Source organism: Neofelis nebulosa, chromosome 1 (assembly GCF_028018385.1).
Source record: "Neofelis nebulosa isolate mNeoNeb1 chromosome 1, mNeoNeb1.pri, whole genome shotgun sequence".
Lineage (NCBI taxonomy): Eukaryota > Metazoa > Chordata > Mammalia > Carnivora > Felidae > Neofelis > Neofelis nebulosa.
The window spans coordinates 133,478,065-133,497,882 of NC_080782.1; the positions used below are offsets into that span (position 1 = coordinate 133,478,065).

At 36.2% G+C, this 19,818-nt stretch overlaps 1 protein-coding gene across 2 annotated transcripts in view; it reads right to left on the minus strand.

The window, feature by feature from the left end:
* Nucleotides 1–19,818, minus strand: part of ADAMTS19 (ADAM metallopeptidase with thrombospondin type 1 motif 19) — a 241,310-nt gene that overhangs the window by 145,334 nt on the left and 76,158 nt on the right. The gene's annotated exons all lie outside the window — the stretch shown is intronic.

Consider the following 19,818-nt stretch of genomic DNA (forward strand, 5'->3'; position numbering starts at 1 on the left):
TAAAACAATAGTGATCTCTGGATCACTGATCTGATTCATCATCATAGGTCTGTCCTTTAGATAATGTCATGTAAGTGGACTCATAAGGCAGCTAACCTTTTGAGACTGGCTTCTTTCAGTGAGCACAGTGCTTTGAGAGTCCTCAAATTACTACAGACTTGAACCATTTACTTCTTGAAGCCCATCGGATTGTTTCCAGTTTTTGACAATTATGAATAAAGTAGGTATAAATGTTCATGACCAGGTTTGGATGAAGATAAGTTTTTATTTTTCTGAAGTAAACACCTAGAAATTGGATTACTGAGTCATATGATAAGTATTTGCTTATCTTCCTAAGAAATTGCCAGATTGTTTTCCCAAGTGGTTGTAAAGTTTTGCAATTGCCAGCAGCTATGTCTGAGTATTAAAGTTGACCCACATTATCCACAGAACTTGATATTGTCAGTATTTTATATTTTAGTCATAAAATAGGCATACAGTGATATCTCACTGTGGATTTAATTTGCATATCCCTAATGACAACTGATGATGACATCTTTTCATGTGTTTATTTCCAATATATATCCCTTTTGTGAAATGTCACGTCAAGTCTTGCACATTTTTAAAGTTTGTTTTCTTAGTGTTGAACTCTGAGAGTTCTTTATATATCCTGTATATAAGTCCTCATGTCTGGATATGTGAGACTTATGAAGACTTATGAAGACAGTTAAACAACACAATGGTTAAGAGTACTGATCTCCCCAACACACACAGTCAAACATCTGCATATAACTTTTGACTCTCCCAGAACTTAACTACTAAAGCCTACTTACTGTTAATCGGGAGGACCTTACAGATAACATAAACAGTCAATTAACACCTATTTTGTATATATTATGTACTATACACTTAGAATAAAGTAAGCTAGAGAAAAGGGTAGTGAGAAAATTGTAAGAAAGGCAAAGTACATTTACAGTACCATACTGCATTTATCAAAAAATACCCACATATAAGTGGACCCATGCAGTTCAAACCCATGCTGTTCAAGGGTCAATTATATTTTCTTCTGGTCCAGAACTTGTACTTTTAAAAAACATTTTTAACATTTATTTATTTTAGAGAGAGAGGGAGAAGGAGGTAGGGAGAGTATGAATGGGGGAGGGGCAGAAGGAGGGAGACAGAGGATCCAAAGCAAATTCTCTGCTGTGAGTGCAAAGCCCTATGCGGGGCTTAAACTCACCATCATGAGATCATGACCTGAGCAGAAGAGTCGGCCGTTTAACCGACTGAGCCACCCAGACGGCCTCCCATAACTTATATTTTAATCCCTTAACAGAGCAAAATATTTTTATTTTCGATGTTGTTGTTTTAATTTTGATGAAATCTACTATTTTTTCCTTTAATGGGTTATGCTTGCGGTATTGTATCTAAAAACACTTTACCTAATTCAAGATCACAGATTCTGGTGTTTTCTTCTCGGCTTTATACTTTTACATTTTACACTAGATTAATAATACATTTTGTATAAAGTTTTATAAGCTTATTTATTTTCTTTTATTAAAAAAAGTAGGGGCGCCTGGGTGGCGCAGTCGGTTAAGCGTCCGACTTCAGCCAGGTCACGATCTCGCGGTCCGTGAGTTCGAGCCCCGCGTCAGGCTCTGAGCTGATGGCTCAGAGCCTGGAGCCTGTTTCCGATTCTGTGTCTCCCTCTCTCTCTGCCCCTCCCCCGTTCATGCTCTGTCTCTCTCTGTCCCAAAAATAAATAAAAAAAAAAAAAAAAAAAAAAAAGTAGGAGTGCCTGGGTGGCTCAGTTGGTTGAGCTATCGACTTCAACTCAGGTCATGATCTTGTGATTCATGAGTTCGAGCCCCATATTGGGCTCGCTGCTGTCAGCGCAGCATCTTCCTCAGATCCTGTCTCCCTCTCTCCCCTTTCATGCTTATGTGTGCTCTCTCTCTCTCTCCCAAAAGTAAATAAACATTAAAAAAAGTAAAAGAACTTTATAGTCCTTCATAATGTAGAATGATGTCCAGTGTTTTCAAGACCATTTCTCCAAAGATTAATCTTACTTCATTAAACAGAATTTGTACCTTTATAGAAAATCATTGGCCACACTTGTGAGGATCTATTTCTGGAAACTGTATTTTGATCCATTGACCTATGTATCTATTTCTTTCTAAGGTTTATTTATTTTTGAATGATAGAGTGGGTGAGGGAGCTGAGGGAAAGAGGATCTATAGTGGGCTCCATAATGACAGCAGGAAGCCTGATACGGGGCTGAAACTCATGAACCGCGAGATCATGACCTGAGCTGAAGTCAGACGCTCAACTGACTGAGCCACCCAGCCATCCCTTGTATCTATTTCTTAAGCAGTACCATACTGTATCCATTATTGAAGCTTTGTAGTAAGTGTTGAAATCAAGGACTGATTCCTCCAAAACTACTTTTCTTTTCAAAATTGTTTTGGCTATTCAGTTATTTGCCTTTTCATATATATTTTAGGATCGTCTTGTTTCTATCTACAAAAAAGAGCTCAACCTTTTATTGGAATTGGGTTAAATCTATAGATCAATTGAGAAGAGCTATATCTGTGCTCTGCTGAACTTCCTTATCTATGAATATCTGTTTCGATGTTCATCTAAATATTTATTTAGATCTTCCTTTACTGAGGTGCCTGGGTGGCTCAGTCAGTTAAGCTCAGATCTTGATCTCATGGTTTGCAAATTCGAGTCCCATATTGGGCTCTCTGCTGTCAGCACCAAGCCTGCTTTAGATCCTCTCTCCTGTCTCTGGAGGAGATCCTCTGTCCCCTTCTCTACCCCTCTCCCACTCATGCTCTTTCTTTCAAAATAAACTTAAAAAAAAAAAAAAACAAGGAGATCTTCCTTTATTGCTCTCATCAGCATTTTATAGTTTTAATCACACAGATTCTGTATATGTTTTGTTAAATTTATACTTAGATATTCCATTTTGGGCCTATAACAAGGATAAATACTCAAGAGTAGAAAAAGTATTTTATGTTTACTTATATTCTATTTCTTTTGCTCTTTCTTTATTCCTGATGTTCTAGTTTCCATTAAACATTATGTCCCTTCCATCAGAATTACTTACTTTGGCAATTCTTTTAAAGAAGCTCTTTTGATTATGAATTCTCTTGGTTTTTTCTTCATAAGAGATGCTCCTATTTTATCTTTTTTTTAATGTTTATTTTTGAGAGAGAGCAAGCGGGCAAACAGTGAAGAGGCAGAGAGAGGGAGGGAAGAGAATCCCAAGCAGGCTCAGCACTGTCAGCACGGAGCCCAATACAGGGCCCAAACTTACAAACTGTGAGATCATGATCTGTGCAGAAACCAAGAGTCACACATTTAACCAAATGAGCCACCCAGGCACCCCTATTTTATCTTATCTACATTGACAATCCTTTCTTTCAGTATTTTAAAAATAGCATGCCATCCTACTGGCTTTCATGGTTTGTCATAACAAATCTGTTGTCATTAATAGCACTGGTCCCCTCAAAATAACAGATTTTTGGGTTGTGTCATTTTTTCTTCATCTTTAGTTTTTGCTGTTTGATTGTGATACGCTGTGCATCTTTTCAGGCATTTCTTGTTCAGAGTTTACTTGGCCTTTTGATGATTCATATCTTTTGCCAAATTTGCAAAGTCTTCAGTCATATTTCTTCTCTCTTTGTGTCTCCTTCTGGGACCCATGATGATATCTTGTGATATTTTCCACAGATGCCTAAGACATTTTTTCCCAATCTTCTTTTCTCTCTAGTGTTCAGTTTGGATAATTTCTTCTGATGTATCATTAGGTTCTCAGACTCTTTTCTCTGTCATCTTGGTTCTACAACTCTGTACATGCAGGGAAATTCTTATTTTGGTTATTCTTTCTGAATTGTAATATTTCCATTTGGTTTTTCATTATACATTCTATTTATTTCCTGAGACTATCTTTTCATTCATTTAAAAAAATGTGTGCCCTTACTTTTTGCAATATATTTATAATAGATTTGTCATAGAATTCCAAAATCTGCACCACCTCAGAGAAAGTATGTGATGAGTGTCTTTTCCCATGCAAATTGAGATTTCCCTATTTTTTTTACAGATGGTGAAATTTTGAGTTGTATCCTGGACATTTTTAACACTACATTGTAAGACTCTCAGTCTTATTTAAATCCTACAAAGAATGCTGATACTTAATCATAAAAGTTCCAAAATTCCAAAGCTCTGTAGGCTTTGGTTTCATTGTCAAATTTCTACTGTTGATTTTCAAAGCCTTTTCCAGCCCTGTGTGTTTGTCATCTAGTGACCAGGCTGTGAATTAGGTGGCTCAGTAGCTTAGTGGGCTCAGTTCTCAAATTTTATGGTCATATTCACATACGCAAAGCTGAGGTAGGCAGAGGAGTTGACAACCGAGTGTAAGGGGTTACTTTCCCTACCTCTTCCCTCTCCAGCATCTCCTTTGTCCCTTCCCTGTTCCTGTGGTTCTCATTTCAGTAGTGCTTCCAGAAAGTCTGGGCTTTAGCTATCCCACTCTGTACTGCATTTTTTGGGACTATGTCTGTGTCTAGGCTTGAGCAATAAAAGGGCTGCAACAAAATGCAATGGGATTCACCCTTCCCTCTTAAAATAAAAGCTCTGTAGACCAGAGAGTAAGGTTCATCTCAGATTTTTATGACTCCTGTTGGTCTCCCCACTGCCACTGTCATAGGATTGCTTGGTAGATAAGTCAGGAAAGAATGTGGGCAATTATTTAAAAGGGGGGACTTCCCCCACTTTCTCAGAGCATTAGGAGACCTTCTTCATCCTTGATTCAAACCAAAGAGATTTCCTAGCTCTCTCTCTCTGTACATGTCTTAATGACTACTTCCAAGTTTGGGCTGTTCTGAGTCCAGGAGAGAGAGAAAAATAATAAACTCACTGCTGGTTTGTAGTACTTCAAATTCTTGCCTTCTTCTCAATCTGCACTCTACTAATTACTTTATTTTTTAAAAATTTTTTAATGTTTATTCATTTTTAAGAGAGAGAAAGAGAGAGAGGAGGGGGAGGGGCAGAAAGAAAGAGTGAGACACAGAATCTGAAGCAAGCTTCAGGCTCTGAGCTGTCCGCACAGAGCCCAATGTGAGGCTGAACCCGACGAACCACAAGATCATGACCTGAGCAGAAGTCAGATGCTTAACTGACTGAGCCAACCAGGCACCCCGCTACTATTTACTTTTTGAAATCTTCAAATAGTTGTTCTATTCTCCCATGTTTTGTAGCTACATTCAGTGAAAGAGAAGGGTGGAGTGTGTTCACTCCAGCTTATCTTAAACTAGACAGAAGTTCCCTCTCTGGAAAAAAAAAAACAACAAAACAATAAGAACTACTGTCTTGTAAATTATAGAAAATTACCTATGGGATTGTATTACTTCTACAGTGCAAATGAAGCATCTCAATGATCTCCATATTCTCTGGAGTCATTACCATTTCCAACCACATAAGAGCCAGAAATGGAAAGACTATGGCACATGCAAAGCAACTGATGTGCTGCATCATCAGATTGTTTAGGTATTAAAGACACAAATCACTGTACTATCTAGAAAAACATGTTCTTCCATATGGGCTTACAAAGTTTCTGCATTTTTTGCCATCTAACAATTGGTAATATTCTTTATATCATAATAGAACTAACAATTGATAATATTCTATATATCATACTAGAACTGACCTACGAAAATTTTTCACTAAAATAATAGATTACATTGATATAATTACATACTAATAATTACACAAAAAGAAAAAAATGATTAATAAACTCAATTATCTTCAATACTCTTACTAGAGAAAATAAATGACATAGAAAAACTCAAACTGACATTAAGACAGAATCTTCTGATCATGAGATTATTAAAATTTATGGTCCAAATTAAAAAAAATATATATGGAAGGCTTCTGAATACTTCAGAGATGTGTGTCAATACATTTATGCTTGAAAGCTATGATGATATAGACATGGAGAGAAGGTGGTGCAGAGTAAAGGAAGACAAGGGGAAACTGTCTTTGAATCACGTAGACAAGAATAACAAAAGGTCAGGAAAGAGGAAAAGATTGAAAAGAATGTGAACATAGTACTTTCTATTCACCATTCTGTCTCTAGCACCTAGTATAAGCTTTTAGGCACAGACAAAGTACTCCAAAATATTAGAAAAAATTTGGATAAATGAAAAAGGGCAAAGAGAGAGATAAAGAAGTCAAAAGAAGGTCATCTCAAATAAAAGAACCAATAAAAGCTGAGGAAGAAGAACAATAAAAAGGCACAGTTTCTATTATCTTCTAAACATGACTCCAGGAGTTTCAGATAACACAATTTAAAACATGATGAAAATTATCAACCTTTTAATCTCTGATCTATCTGAAACACACCATCATGCTTGGCGGCCATCTGAAATGAAGGCTGAGAGAAATCGCATGAAACCAGCTTCCAACATATGCAGCAAATGCTCCTATGATTAGTAAGTTTAATCATTGTGGCAGGGGATTAAGTAATGCAATATATAAATTACAAAAATAATTATCACAGCTTAATATTTCTGAAATAAGTACTTTTAATGTATCGTGTACAATTCTGATTAATACGTAAAAGTACATCTCCAATATGTTCGTTAATAATAGAGTGACCATACAGTTAGTTTGCCTGGGGCATCACCTCATTTTATGCTTGTGTCCAAGCATAATGATTAATTATGCTTCCTTTACCTTTTCAAAGAGTCTTAGTATAAATTATACTTTATACACTTTATCAGTACACGAATGTCACAGACCTTTTTGTTGCAAAGCTAGACCTGGCCCAATCTGACACCCTTGGGGTTTTTTTGTGTGTGTTTTTGTTTTTGTTTTTGTTTTTTTCTTTGCTGGTGCATTTTCCTATATTCTGGGCTGGTTCCACCTGATTTACCTCCTTTGATAGCCAGTTTTCCTCTGCCCTTTCCTTTCCACTCCACAGGCCAAGTGTTCAGATGCTTTCCAATTTAGTGTGCTATATGATCATCATTGATGCAACAAGAAAAAAGAAATATAAATGTGGAAAAATTGGGAAGATTGTAGGTTGTAATAAATTGTTGCAAAATTCTCTCAAAACCCTTTTTGTGTTGTTCTTTTTTTTTTTTTAAGTTTATTTATTTTGAGAGAGACAGAGACAACGCAAGTGGGGAAGCCCAGAAAGGGAAGGAGAGAGAAAGGATCCCAAGCTGGCTCTGCACTGCCAGATGTGGTGCTGGAACTCCTGAAGTGCAAGATAATGACCTGAGCTGAAACCAAGAGTCAGATGCTGAACCATCTGAGCCACCCAGGCACCCCACTCTTAAAATCCTTTCACTGTTCTACTTTCTGACCAGGTATGGTAAATGAAAATCTCTTTGAATGTCTTGGGGCGCCTGGGTGGCTCATTCGGTTGAGGGCCCAATTTTGTGATCTCACGGTCCATGGGTTCGAGCCCTGTCGGTCAGCTGCGCTGACAGCTCAGGGCCTGGAGCCTGCTTTGGATTCTGTGTCTCCCTCTCTCTGCCCCTTCCACACTTATGCTCTGTCTCTCTCTCTCAAAAGAAAAAAACCAAAAAAACCCAGAAACAAACAAATAAAACGCTTAAAAAAATCTCTTTGAATGTCTCCCTTCACTTTTATTTCTTAACACACATTTTCTTTTTTCTTACTCTGTTTCAGAGGGTCATGAACTATTCTTTCATCTGAGAGGGCTTCATTTTCTTCCTGTATATAAATCCACAATCAATACATAATCGTATTCATCCTTTATTCTGACAGTGTTAGTTTTCTACTACCACATTACAAATTTTTATAAATGTAGTAGCTTCCAATGACACCCATTTACCATTGCAGTTTATAAGTCAGAAGTTTTGAATGGCTTAACTGGGTTCTGTACTTAGGGTCTCACAAGGCCAAAATCAAGGTGTCATCCAGGCTGTACTCATTTCTAATGTGTGGAAAAATACCAGCTTCCATGTTCTTTAGGTTGTTCTTTAGATACAATTCAGTTCCCTGCCTGTGCTTTAAAAGGGTAAACGGGGGAACCTGGGTAGCTCAGTTCATTGAGCATCAGACTCTTTCTTGGTTTCAGCTCAGGTCATGATCTCACAGTTGGTGGGTTCCAGCCCTGCGTTGGTCTCTGAGCTGACAGCACAGAGCCTGCTTGGGATTCTCCCTCTCTCCTTCTCTCTGCACCTGCCCTGCTCACTCACTGTCAAAATAAATAAATAAACATTAAAAAAAATAAAGGGTGAATGGAGTTAGATCTCCAAGTCTTAAGGTAAACTGAAGGATTGTACTTACATCTGTGAAATCCCTCCACAGCATTACCTAGGTTAATGTTCAATTAACCAGGGGACAAGAATCTTAGGAGTGTCATCTTTAGGATTCTGTGTGCCACACAGAATCATATTTCACTTGCATTTCTGAGAACATGCCCATTACACGCTGAGCAGCAATTTATAACATAACTCAAACCATGATCAATTCTGGGTATTTCAAACCTGAACCTAATTTACATGCAATTACACACATTTAAGGCAATGCATGTATCTAATATGTTTGATAATTTCTTTTGCAAAAGTAGAAGTCCCATTAGACTGAGTGGGCGAGAGTACCCACTATCATCCTTGAATCTATTAAGGGCTTGGAATGGGACTTTGAATATGGTGAATACCCACACAATATATTTGAATTCGTGAAGACTTACATTACTATTTCACTTAGAAAGTAAGATTTAAGGGGTGCCTGGGTGGCTCAGTCGGTTAAGCATCTGACTTCTGCTCAGGTCATGATCTTGTGGTCTGATCCATGAATTTGATCCCCGCATTGGGCTCTGTGCTGACAGCTCAGAGCCTGGAGCCTGCTTTGGATTCTGTGTCTCCCTCTTTCTCTGCCCCTCCCCTGCTCCGCTCGTGGTCTCTGTCTCAAAAATAAACATTTAAAAAAATAATTAAAAAGTAAGATTTAAACAGGAAAAAGGGTAACTTCATTCTTTGCCTAGTCCAAAGGAATGTACATTTCAAAATCCTGAATATGAAACCAGCATAATTTTTTGGTAGAAGAAATACAGTTCTAATCAAAAGGGTATTAAACTGGAGTGACTAATCTTAATAATTTTTACCATCTCCAGTCTCTAAAATTCTCTGTGCTTTAGGTGCCATAATGCAAAAGAAAACGGACAACATCTATTTAATGAAAATTAAGCTACCTAAAAGAAACTGGCTTGACCTCTTCTTCTCACCCAATAAAAATGATTACTTCTGCTGAAATGTGGTTTGGAGAATGAACTGGTGTTTGGAAAGGGAAGTGTCTGGAGATTCTCACATGTACAGTGTCAACATAAAAGGGTTATTTAAGTATGTTTTAGTCTCTGAATATGTTTCTTCTTGGCAGTTGCTTTCTAGGTGGTCTGTATGCCTGTTTGACAATTTGCAAGCACATAAAATCAGAATTCTTCAGAAGTGTACAGGAGAATAAACCATCAGTCCAACCTGCTAAAAGATAGGACAAGAAAGTTTATTAACGATACAGAAGCACCTAAGTCGTAGCAACAGAAGACAGGGAGCGGCCAAGCTTACAGAACTGACAATCTGGTGGGGAAGGAGGCACACTCCCTCTCCTGAACAAGAGTTAGAAAAAGATTCATAGCTAAAAAACTCACATTGACCAACACGTACCTTTGCCAGTTCTATGTATTTACCAATTTTTTTTTATATTTTAGAGTCCTTAGGCAGTTTCATGAAACACAAACACACACACACACTCACACACATTAGCAATGACTGACTTCTCATCAATGATTATCAATCATTCCCATGTTAAGGCAGAATTTCTCCAAGCATATTCTGCAGAATCCTGGGCTTCTATAGTATCTTTTCTAAGATCTTTTCAAGAGGTGCCCAAGGTCAAAAGTGCCAACATTTGCAATGATGGTGCAAAAGCAACGGTAGGTAAAATTGCCTAGCACAAATAAAGGCACTGACAGTCCCAACGGGAAAAATGACAATTTCACTTTAAAATGGCCTAGATGAAGCAGTCTAATGTATTAATTTTATTAAATGGAACTCCTGAGTATACACATCTTTTAATATTTCATAACAAAAAGGAAGTAGGATAAAGGATTCCTAATGCTGACTAAATTATGATGTTGTCTCTAGGAACAGGGCTGTGAGATGGCTTGAATTATGAGCTGAACGGACTTTGTTTTTCACTGAACACCATTTTTGCTTGAAAGAATGTCTGACAAACCTTGGTTATTCAGACTTGGGAATTTGGCTGACATTTACCCAAAAATGAACAAAATGAAACTGTCACTCCAAGGAAATGAATAGATAGAGTCACACACACACAATTAATATATCACCTAATATGATATATTTAATAGTGTCTATATGTGAATTTACCTATTTACCTATAGGGAAATGACAAAAATTCAAGCTTTTAAGTGAAATTAGAGTAACAGACTTTTTAAAAAAGTAGTCTTTATGCCCAGTTTGGGGCTCGAACTCATGACTCCCCTGATCAAGAGTTACATTCTCTACTGACTGAGCTAGCCGGATGCCCCCTACTATTGGAAAACTTTTATCTGCCAGTGTGAGCTTGGTAGCTTCCCAAAACTTAAAAACTTTCCTGATGAGACTGATGCAGATATTGACAAACACGATTTTTTCATGTATATTGCATGGTGAAATGTGCCAACACTCAGAAGATCTACCTAAAGAATGAACTAATATTTTCCAGTTGACCAATGCTAAAAAGCCTAGTCCCCATCCATTTTCCAAGTACCTATCTTTGTGAGGGCAGATTTTCCGGAAACATTTCAACCAAAATAACAAATAGCAACACCTTATAGGCAGAAGCAGGTATAAGATCCTTGCTGACTTTGACAAGTCAGATATAAAGAGGCTGACAAAAATACAAAAGCCACGTCTTCTATTTTTTGTTTTGAATAATGTAGTGAAATTTTATAAAAAGTAGGTTCTTTATGCTAATGTTTGATGAGTTTATTGCTTAAAATGCTAACATTTGATGAGTTTATTGACTTAAAATATTTCAAGGAATTTCTCAGCTTTCGTTTCTAATATGGTGAGAATTGACAAATATGATTGACATTAAAAAGGCCCTTGGGACCTTCAATAATTCTCAAGAGTATAAATGGATGCTAAGACCAAAAAGTTTAAGAATAACTGGTTTATAGCATATATACAATTTAAGTATCTATAAAGAAGCTTCTAAAATTATTTTTTAGAAAACTTGTGGGAATCATCATAACTATTAACACCAATTATCCAAATCTCTTAAACATTATAGCACATGTGAATGTTGAGAATATGAATTGTGTGACCAAGTGAAGTTGTAGTGTGTGTAAAAATATATGTAACAATACTTTAAAACTCTTTCTGAAGTTCCATTTCTAGCAGCAATATATATATATACTATATATAGTATAGTATATATAGTATTGACTACTGTATATAGTCTATATATATATATAGTAATATAGTATATATATATAATATACTATATAGTATATATATATATATACTATAGTATACACTATATAGTATAGTATATAGTGTGTATATATATATATAGTAATGAGAGTGATTTTGTTTATTATTTTTTAATGTTTATTTATTTCTGAGACAGAGGGAGACAGAGCACAAGTGGGGGAGGGGCAGAGAGAGAGAGGGAGACACAGAATCTGAAACAGGCTCCAGGCTCTGAGCTGTCAGCACAGAGCCCGATGCAGGGCTCGAACCCACGAACCGTGAGGTCATGACCTGAGCCAAAGTCAGACACTTAACCGATTGAGCCACCCAGGCGCCCCAAGAGTGATTTTAAAAAGTCTGATATTACCAAGTATACTTTTTAAAATCAGAACAAAAATCTACCATTCTTTCTGGAAATCCTAATAAAATCATGTTGCGGCTTCTGGGTCCGATTTCTAGTTTATATATGATATTTGGTTAAATATCTGGGTATTTCCCAAACTCACATCTAAAGGTGTTCAGCTTAAGTCACAACACTGAGACAAAGAGGGACTACTCAAGGCAAGACCTTGGAACTGAAACCTCTTCATAAAGTTATCTGTATATAAAGTGAGAAGGAGGGGATACCACTTTCCTTTCCGTCAACACAGTGAAAAAGTTGGTTAGGAAAACAAGTGCCCCCTGGCAAAAGGCAATGGCATAAAAACTTGTCTACTTTGACCCAGACTCTGTTTTTAAAAAAAGCCTTGCCTGAGAATATTCATAGTTGGCATATCTAAATTACATTACCTGCATGGTCTAAGGAATTGGAAATTAACTTAAATAAGCCCAAGAAATTAACTTAAATACTTCTAAGGAATATGTAGAATAAAAATTATACCCTGAGAAAGGTTCCTTTTCTCCAGGCCACCCAGGATTCCCACAGATGAAAAATTAAAAAAAATTAAGAAGTAACTCAAATACAAAATTATATAACCTATGAGTAACAAGGCATCATGAACAAGATTCAACAAAATTAGCAAATAGGTCTAGAACCACAAGAACTTCAGTAAGAGAATTATTAGTTTAAGTCAATGTTCAAAAGTACACTTTTAATGATTTAGACCTAAAAGAAGAGAATGAACACATGAAGAAGGCTCAATATATTATGAAAATGCCACAGCAGGCAGAGAAAAAAAAAAAAGAATGAATTCAAATAGGATGTTTAGAAATAAAAAGAGGTATTGGAATAAAAAAAAAACCTTGGTATTTAACAGATGAAATTGTTAAAAAATACATGAAGAAAATAGAAAATTGGTATAAACTGAGAAACACAGAAGAAAAAGTTATCTAGAACACAGCACAGAAGGACAAAGATGGATTTGAAGACAGAAGAGAGACAGGGAAATCAGAACCAGAAGTTGCAACATGATTTTATTAGGATTTCCAGAAGGGATGGTAGATTTTTGTTCTGATTTTAAAAGGTACACTTGGTAATATCAGACTTTTTAAAATCACTCTCTTTGGCAGAAATCTCCCTGTAATCTGAATGTACATCTCTCTTACTACTAATGACGTTGACATCCTTTCTTTCCTTCCTTCCTTCCTTCCTTCCTTCCTTCCTTCCTTCCTTCCTTCCTTCCTTCCTTCCTTCCTTCCTTCCTTCCTTCCTTCCTTCCCTCCCTTCCTCCCCTTCCTCCCTTCCTCCCCTTCCTCCCTTCCTCCCTCCCTTGCAATTCACCCTTGACGTATTCTGTTCTAAAAATGGCTGTTAGAGTCTTTGGTCCTTTTTGGCACATCTACAGCTTGTTTATTTCTTACTCACTGATTTAAAGATGTTGTTTTTATATTCTGGATTCTAATACTTTATTGATTATGTGTGTTGCAAATACTATATATACATCACTCAATCCAAGATTCCCATTTCACTTGTGATTTGTCTTATAACCAATAATGTCTCACAGTTAAGAATTTATTGCATAGGGTTTTTTTCTCCCTCTTCAGTGGCACACTATATAATGGTATGTCTTAAAATCAATGACAATAAAGGCACCCTAAAATCCATGAAATGTGGTTATCTTTTGCCTCATAGAAACCTGTTTTTTTTTCCATTGTCATTATGATACATTTTGATATACAGTATTTTCAAATTCAAATATAGTTGAATTTATCAAGCATTTCCTTTATAATTAGCATTTGTGTGTCCTTTTAAAAAAATCTGTCCCTAACTCAAAAATATGAAATGAATTTTCTATACTTTCTCTTCTAATTTTTTATAAATTTAAACGATGTGATTCAATTCAACTCTTCTCAATGTGAATAAATGTCTTAACATCATGTGTCTTCTCTCCCAGTGTTCTGTTTTATTTATCAGTTTCACAAACGTGTGCCATGGCCTGGTCCTATTTATTATATACTATACTTAATATGTGATGGAGCATACTCCCCTTCCATATTCTTTGTTCACTAGTGTCTTGGCAATTCTTAGGCCTATGCTCCTCTATAACATTTAGAATCAGCCTGTCGATTTTCCTCCAGAACTCCTTTTACAATTTTAATGGAAATACATTCTATCAATAGGTCAATTTGAGGGAAATGGCATTGGTACCATCTTTAGTCTTCCATACCACGAGTACAGTTCATTTCTTCATTGAGTTGTGCCTTCATGATTGAATTACAAAATAGCTCAACAATTTTCTCCATATGTCCTATGTATTTTGTTATTAGACACATTCCAAAGAATTTTATTTTTTCCATATATTTAATAGAATTTTTGAATTAAATGTTTCACTGCCAATTGCTGCCTTATAAAACGTAATTCGTTACTGAATATGCCTTTGATATCTAACCACCTTACTCTCTTGTTAATTTTAATAACATAATTACATATTCCTTGTTTTTTTTTAAATGCAGACAATCATAACGCCCACTTCATTTCAAGGCCTTAAATTTCTAATGCATTGTTGAATAGAAACAGTGATAACAAAATCTTCTCCTTGTTTCTGATTTTAAAAGGAATGCTTCCAATGCTTCACTATTTTTGAAAAGATGTTTATGTATTTTGTATAAATATCTTTAACTGAGTTAATAAAGTTTCTACTTTGTTCTATTTTCCAACAGTTTTTATCATGAATGTGTTTTGAGTTGTAGGAAAGACATTTTCTTTATCCATTGTGATGATCATATGGTTTTTATCTTTAATTGTATTACATAGTTACATTTTAAGATTTTCTAATGTTAAACTACTGCTGCATTTCTGGAATAAATCTCAAATAAAATAACCCTACTTGGTTATTTAAAAATACATTGTGAGATAATATCTGCTAATATTAGGTTTAGAATTCATTTCCTTCCTAAGTGAGAAAAGCTTATTGTTTTTCTTTCTTACACTGTCTACTTTAGGATTTGGTAGGAAACTTATATGGTTTTAATTTACCTTTTTCTATTCGGTAAAATAGTATAATATTGGAATGGTCTGTTCTTTGTAATGTAGTAGAAATCATCTGTAAAATCCTTAAGGCTCAGTATTATCCTGGAAAGATTTTAAAGAACTGATTAGATTTCTTTCACTGTTCATAGATGATAGACTATTTTTTCATCTAGTCTGTCAGCTAGAAATGGTATCTATTCATGTTTCTTAGCATAGCCCTAGTTTGTTGCTCTTTGTATATATTTATATGTTCTGATGCAAATTTCTTTTTTTTATCTAATCCTAAAATCATTACCAGTTCTTAAAACAGTCTATAAAGATTTGAGAGCACCAAATTTCTGGATTCCTTCTCTATAAGTCATAAGAGAAGGTAATTAGTTATTAGAAAGTGTATTGTTTTTCTAAGGCTGCCGTAATAAATTACCACAAATTTAGTGGCTTAAAACACTCAAATTTATTATCTTACAATTGTCTATACTAGAAGTTTGGCCCAGAACTCATCGGCTAACATCAAGGTATCACAAGGCTCTCTGTGCACCTTTGCGGAAGCTCCAGGGGAGAATCCATTTCTGTGTTTTTTCCAGATACGAGAAGCTGGTGATATTTCACTGGGGGCTCCATCCCTCCAGCTTCAAAAGCAGTAATGATGAGTTGAAACCTTCACATTACATCTCTCTGGGCCTATCTTCAGTAATCACATCTCCCCTTGACTCACCTCTTCCGCTTGCCCTTCAGTCTTTAAGGACCCTTGCGATTACTTTGGGCATACCAAGACAGGCCAGGATAATCTCCCTCCTATTTTAAGTTCCTCCTATTTTAGTTGATGGGCAGGCTTAATTCCATCTGCAACCTTCATTTCCCTATGTAATGGAACCCAACATATTCCCAGATTCCAGGGACTGCGACATGTATGTCTTTGGGGGCCATTATCCTGCCTGCCACAGAAAGTAACAACCTCACTAGCAATGCCAGAGGATAAAGAATTGCCACTCACATCCATAACTGTACATTATATCTCCCAACATTTAAGGATATCACAGACTTTGCCCAACCTCAGATTTAAAAAATTCTAAATTTTACTGACAACACTTTGAATAGGTCTCAGGTTACAAACTGAATTTCAATTTCAGGAATGCTAAAAGGTGACACACATATGCTTGAGAGTTGATATTTTGTTGATCAAAACCTTTAATAGAATTTTTTTTTCTTCCAGTATCTATATACCTACCTACCAATCTACCACCATCTGCGTGACAAAATCAACAGGAAAAAGTGACTGAGGGGATGGTAAAGCAACTTTTACTTTTTATCCTCTAAACAGCTTTTCAGATATAAGTTTAATAAATAGGTACAACTTATCAAATGAAGCATTTATTTATAAATATCCCACAACACAGATACAGCCCAACACATTTAAGATGTACACATCTTTTGCATCAGCAAATGAGCAAAACATCCTACTGTTTCAAAGTTAAAATGCTGATAAATAAATTCTTTCCAAGTCTATCTTTTCCATTTTTAAATATATTCTAATTTATACAATTTTGTTCTATAACTTCATGCAAAGTTACTTTTCTCACTTTCAGTCTTCTAGTTGTACTGCCCTCTGTTATAGAAACACATCACATCACAGAAGAAAGCTGACTCATTATTCTAAGATCTGAGGCAGAGGCCAGGAGCACCACTTACTAACAGTGGTGCTGGACCAATTTGCAACCCCTCGGCAAGGGAATAAAAGGGTGTGAGAGAAACTAGTGCAGACTGAATGCCAATTAAAAACTAGCTGCCTATGGGGCGCCTGGGTGGCTCAGTTGGTTGAGTGTCCAGCTCTTGATTTCAGCTTAGATGATGGGATCCCAGGGTCATGGGGACTAGGCCCCCTGTCAGGCTCTTCAACGAGCGTGGAGCCTGCTTGAGATACTCTCTCTTTCTGCCTCTCTCTTTCTCTCTCCCTCTGCCCCTCTCCTCCCCTTGCATTCTCTCTCTCAAAAACAAAAAAAACAAGCTGTCTTTGCAAATGTGACAGTTTCACATTCTTTGAGGTCAACAATATAGCTTCCATTATAAAGGTGAGGAATCCAAGCCTTCAATGTGTTAAATAATGTGCCCCCATCCTTGTAAGTAATAGAGAGCAGAGGCCTGGTTTAAATCTAGGTGTCTGCAAGGCACTTGGGTGGCACAGTCAGCTAAGCATCTGACTTCGGCTCAGGTCATGATCCTGCAGTTCATGAGTTTGAGCCCACATCAGGCTCTGTGCTGACACCTCAGGGCCTGGAGTCTGCTTTGGATTCTGTGTCTCCCTCTCTCTCTGCCCATCCCTGCTCACACTCTGTCTCTCTCTCTCTCAAAAATAAACATTAAATAAAATTTAAATCTTCGTGTCTGTTTTCAAAATCCATACTCTATTTTATTTCAGTGTTTCCTTCACCTGTGAAGTAATAATGATAATAAAACTAGAGAATTCAGATTTTGAAGAAATTAAACAAAATAACGTCCACTGAAGTGTTGCTCAACTTAGAAGGTATAGTGTAAGTCTAACCATTGTTTTTAAAATACAGGTATTTCTCTTCATTTATAACTCAAGTTAATACTATAAATTCAAAGCTTTTAACTGCTGTCTCTTACTATACCTACTGGGAGACTAGGTGAAAATGTCATCTTCAAGTGATCATTCAGGCCCGTATTATCCAAACTAATAGATACAAAATCCATTTTCCTTTCTTCTTCCTCTCTTACAATATTTTCATTCCATAGTACCCAAAGTGAAATGGGCTGCCTTCACATCAGTAATAGATAGAAGAAGCAAGAAGGTATGATTCACTGATGTAACAAAAGCGCCCGACAAAAATATAGCCCATAATATTACATACGGAGATTTTTCAATGTGGGTCAATAAACATTTTATTGATAAGCCCTAATATCTATTTTTGTTGTTACACTAGAGATAGAGAGCTGTTAAGACAACCTGCAAGCTAAAGATGCTTCTTTAACTCTGGGAACAATTCATAAAGGAGTTTTAATGTACCCTCTTAATAACCATGGAAATCATTAATATTGCCCCATATTTTTCTTTCCTTATAAACGAGTATATGAGTATCAGGGAAAATCTATGTCTTATGCCATAAGCTACAGAAGTAAAAAGATTAAATTGGCTTAAGCAATAAAGAAACTTACTGGCTCACACATTTGGAAGGCCAGAGGTTAGACTGGGCCCTAGGTTGAACGATGCAGTGATTCAACAATGTTATCAAGGAGGCCCCAAGAATCTAAGTACTCAGGAATACAGAGAGATCTCAGGAAGGGTATTGGACCTTCCACATCCTATGTATTTAGAACCAGTTTCTACCACGCTCTTAATGGACAGGTTGAATACAAAGGGGGACTGATTACACCACTTCCCTGATGAAGCATACACATTTTGTCCAAACACATCAAGATACTTCCTTATTCAAATATGCTTTAAACCAGAAAATAAGTTTCATAGATAATATATATCATGAATATGCATGATATTTTCAACTAGCAGATTTACCAAGATGTGAAACAGTCATAATAAAAAAGAAATTGCTTTGGGGCACCTGGGTGGCTCAGTTGATTAAGCACTGGACTCTTGATTTGGGCTCAGGTCATGATCTCACGGTTCATGAGATTGAGCCCTGTGTCGGGTTTTGGGCTGACAGTGTGGAGCCTACTTGGGATTCTCTCTCTCTCTCTCTCTCTCTCTCTCTCTCTCTCTCTGTCCCTCTTTGTCCCCTCTCAAAATAAATAAATAAATATTCAAAAAAAAAAAACAAGAAAGAAATTGCTTTGCCTCACGTTAGCATGGCTTCCTTAGTCTGTGTGCAAGTTATAAAGAGGCAGATAGCATGTATAATTATGGGAGATACTGCCCAGCTCTCAGGTGCTTGAATGAGGCCACAGGTTGATCTGCTACATTAAAGAAGGCTTAGGGGCAATATAGTTGTGCAAGTAGAGATAAAGGTAATTATCTTGATACAGGCTTCGCTGTAATCAAAATCTTCTGTGGTTAGGTTGATTAAAACTATGCATCCAGATTCAATTTCTGGAGATTCAAACAAGAGGAGAAGAAAACTGCAGGAAGCAGGAAAATCGTTTCTAAATCATTCAGCTTTTCCTTAGGTGTCTAGCTCTTTTTTATGCTATGGCCTCTTCTATGCCAAACAATTTTTTGATTCCATCATTATCTGCCTAACACTATTACGACTATTTTCCACTTACTATCGCAGATTTAATCACGCGAGGTTGAGGAGAACTTATGACGAGTACTTAATGATGGAACTACTTAAACATTATTTTTTTAAAATACATGATCCCCTTTATTCTTTTTTCCCTTTTTAAATTGTTCATCTTACAAAGAACATATGACATGTCAAAGATAGTTAAGTTAAATTATGTCCTGCTCTACAGAAATAAAGCCCACATTCTATGTCAAAACCAGATTGGACTCTTAACCATACCTTACCAATAATGCCTTATTATATACAGCTACATGACTTAAAACTAATATATATAGCTATATATTTATATACAGTTTTACATAAGGATAAGTAAATTATGTAGATGCATTTATATTACCATATCCATAGCCATTCTCTCAAAATTAAGAACTGTGGTTTCATGGATTCTATTGGCTGTGTAGTTATGTTTTAGCAATTTTAGATGTCGAGGACAAAATATAAAAAATTTACCACTCTCGATACAGAAAATCCTCATTAGTTGGGCAAATGAGATGGGGTTTCCCTGATACAGTCTGCAAAGAACTTCAAGCATTTATAACTCAAAAAAGATCCACTAGCCTGAAAAAGGTCAATCATATTGACATGAATATATTTTGCCTTGATACAGCAGTAATAATAGAATTTTACTGAATTCTATTCATGTATACATCTT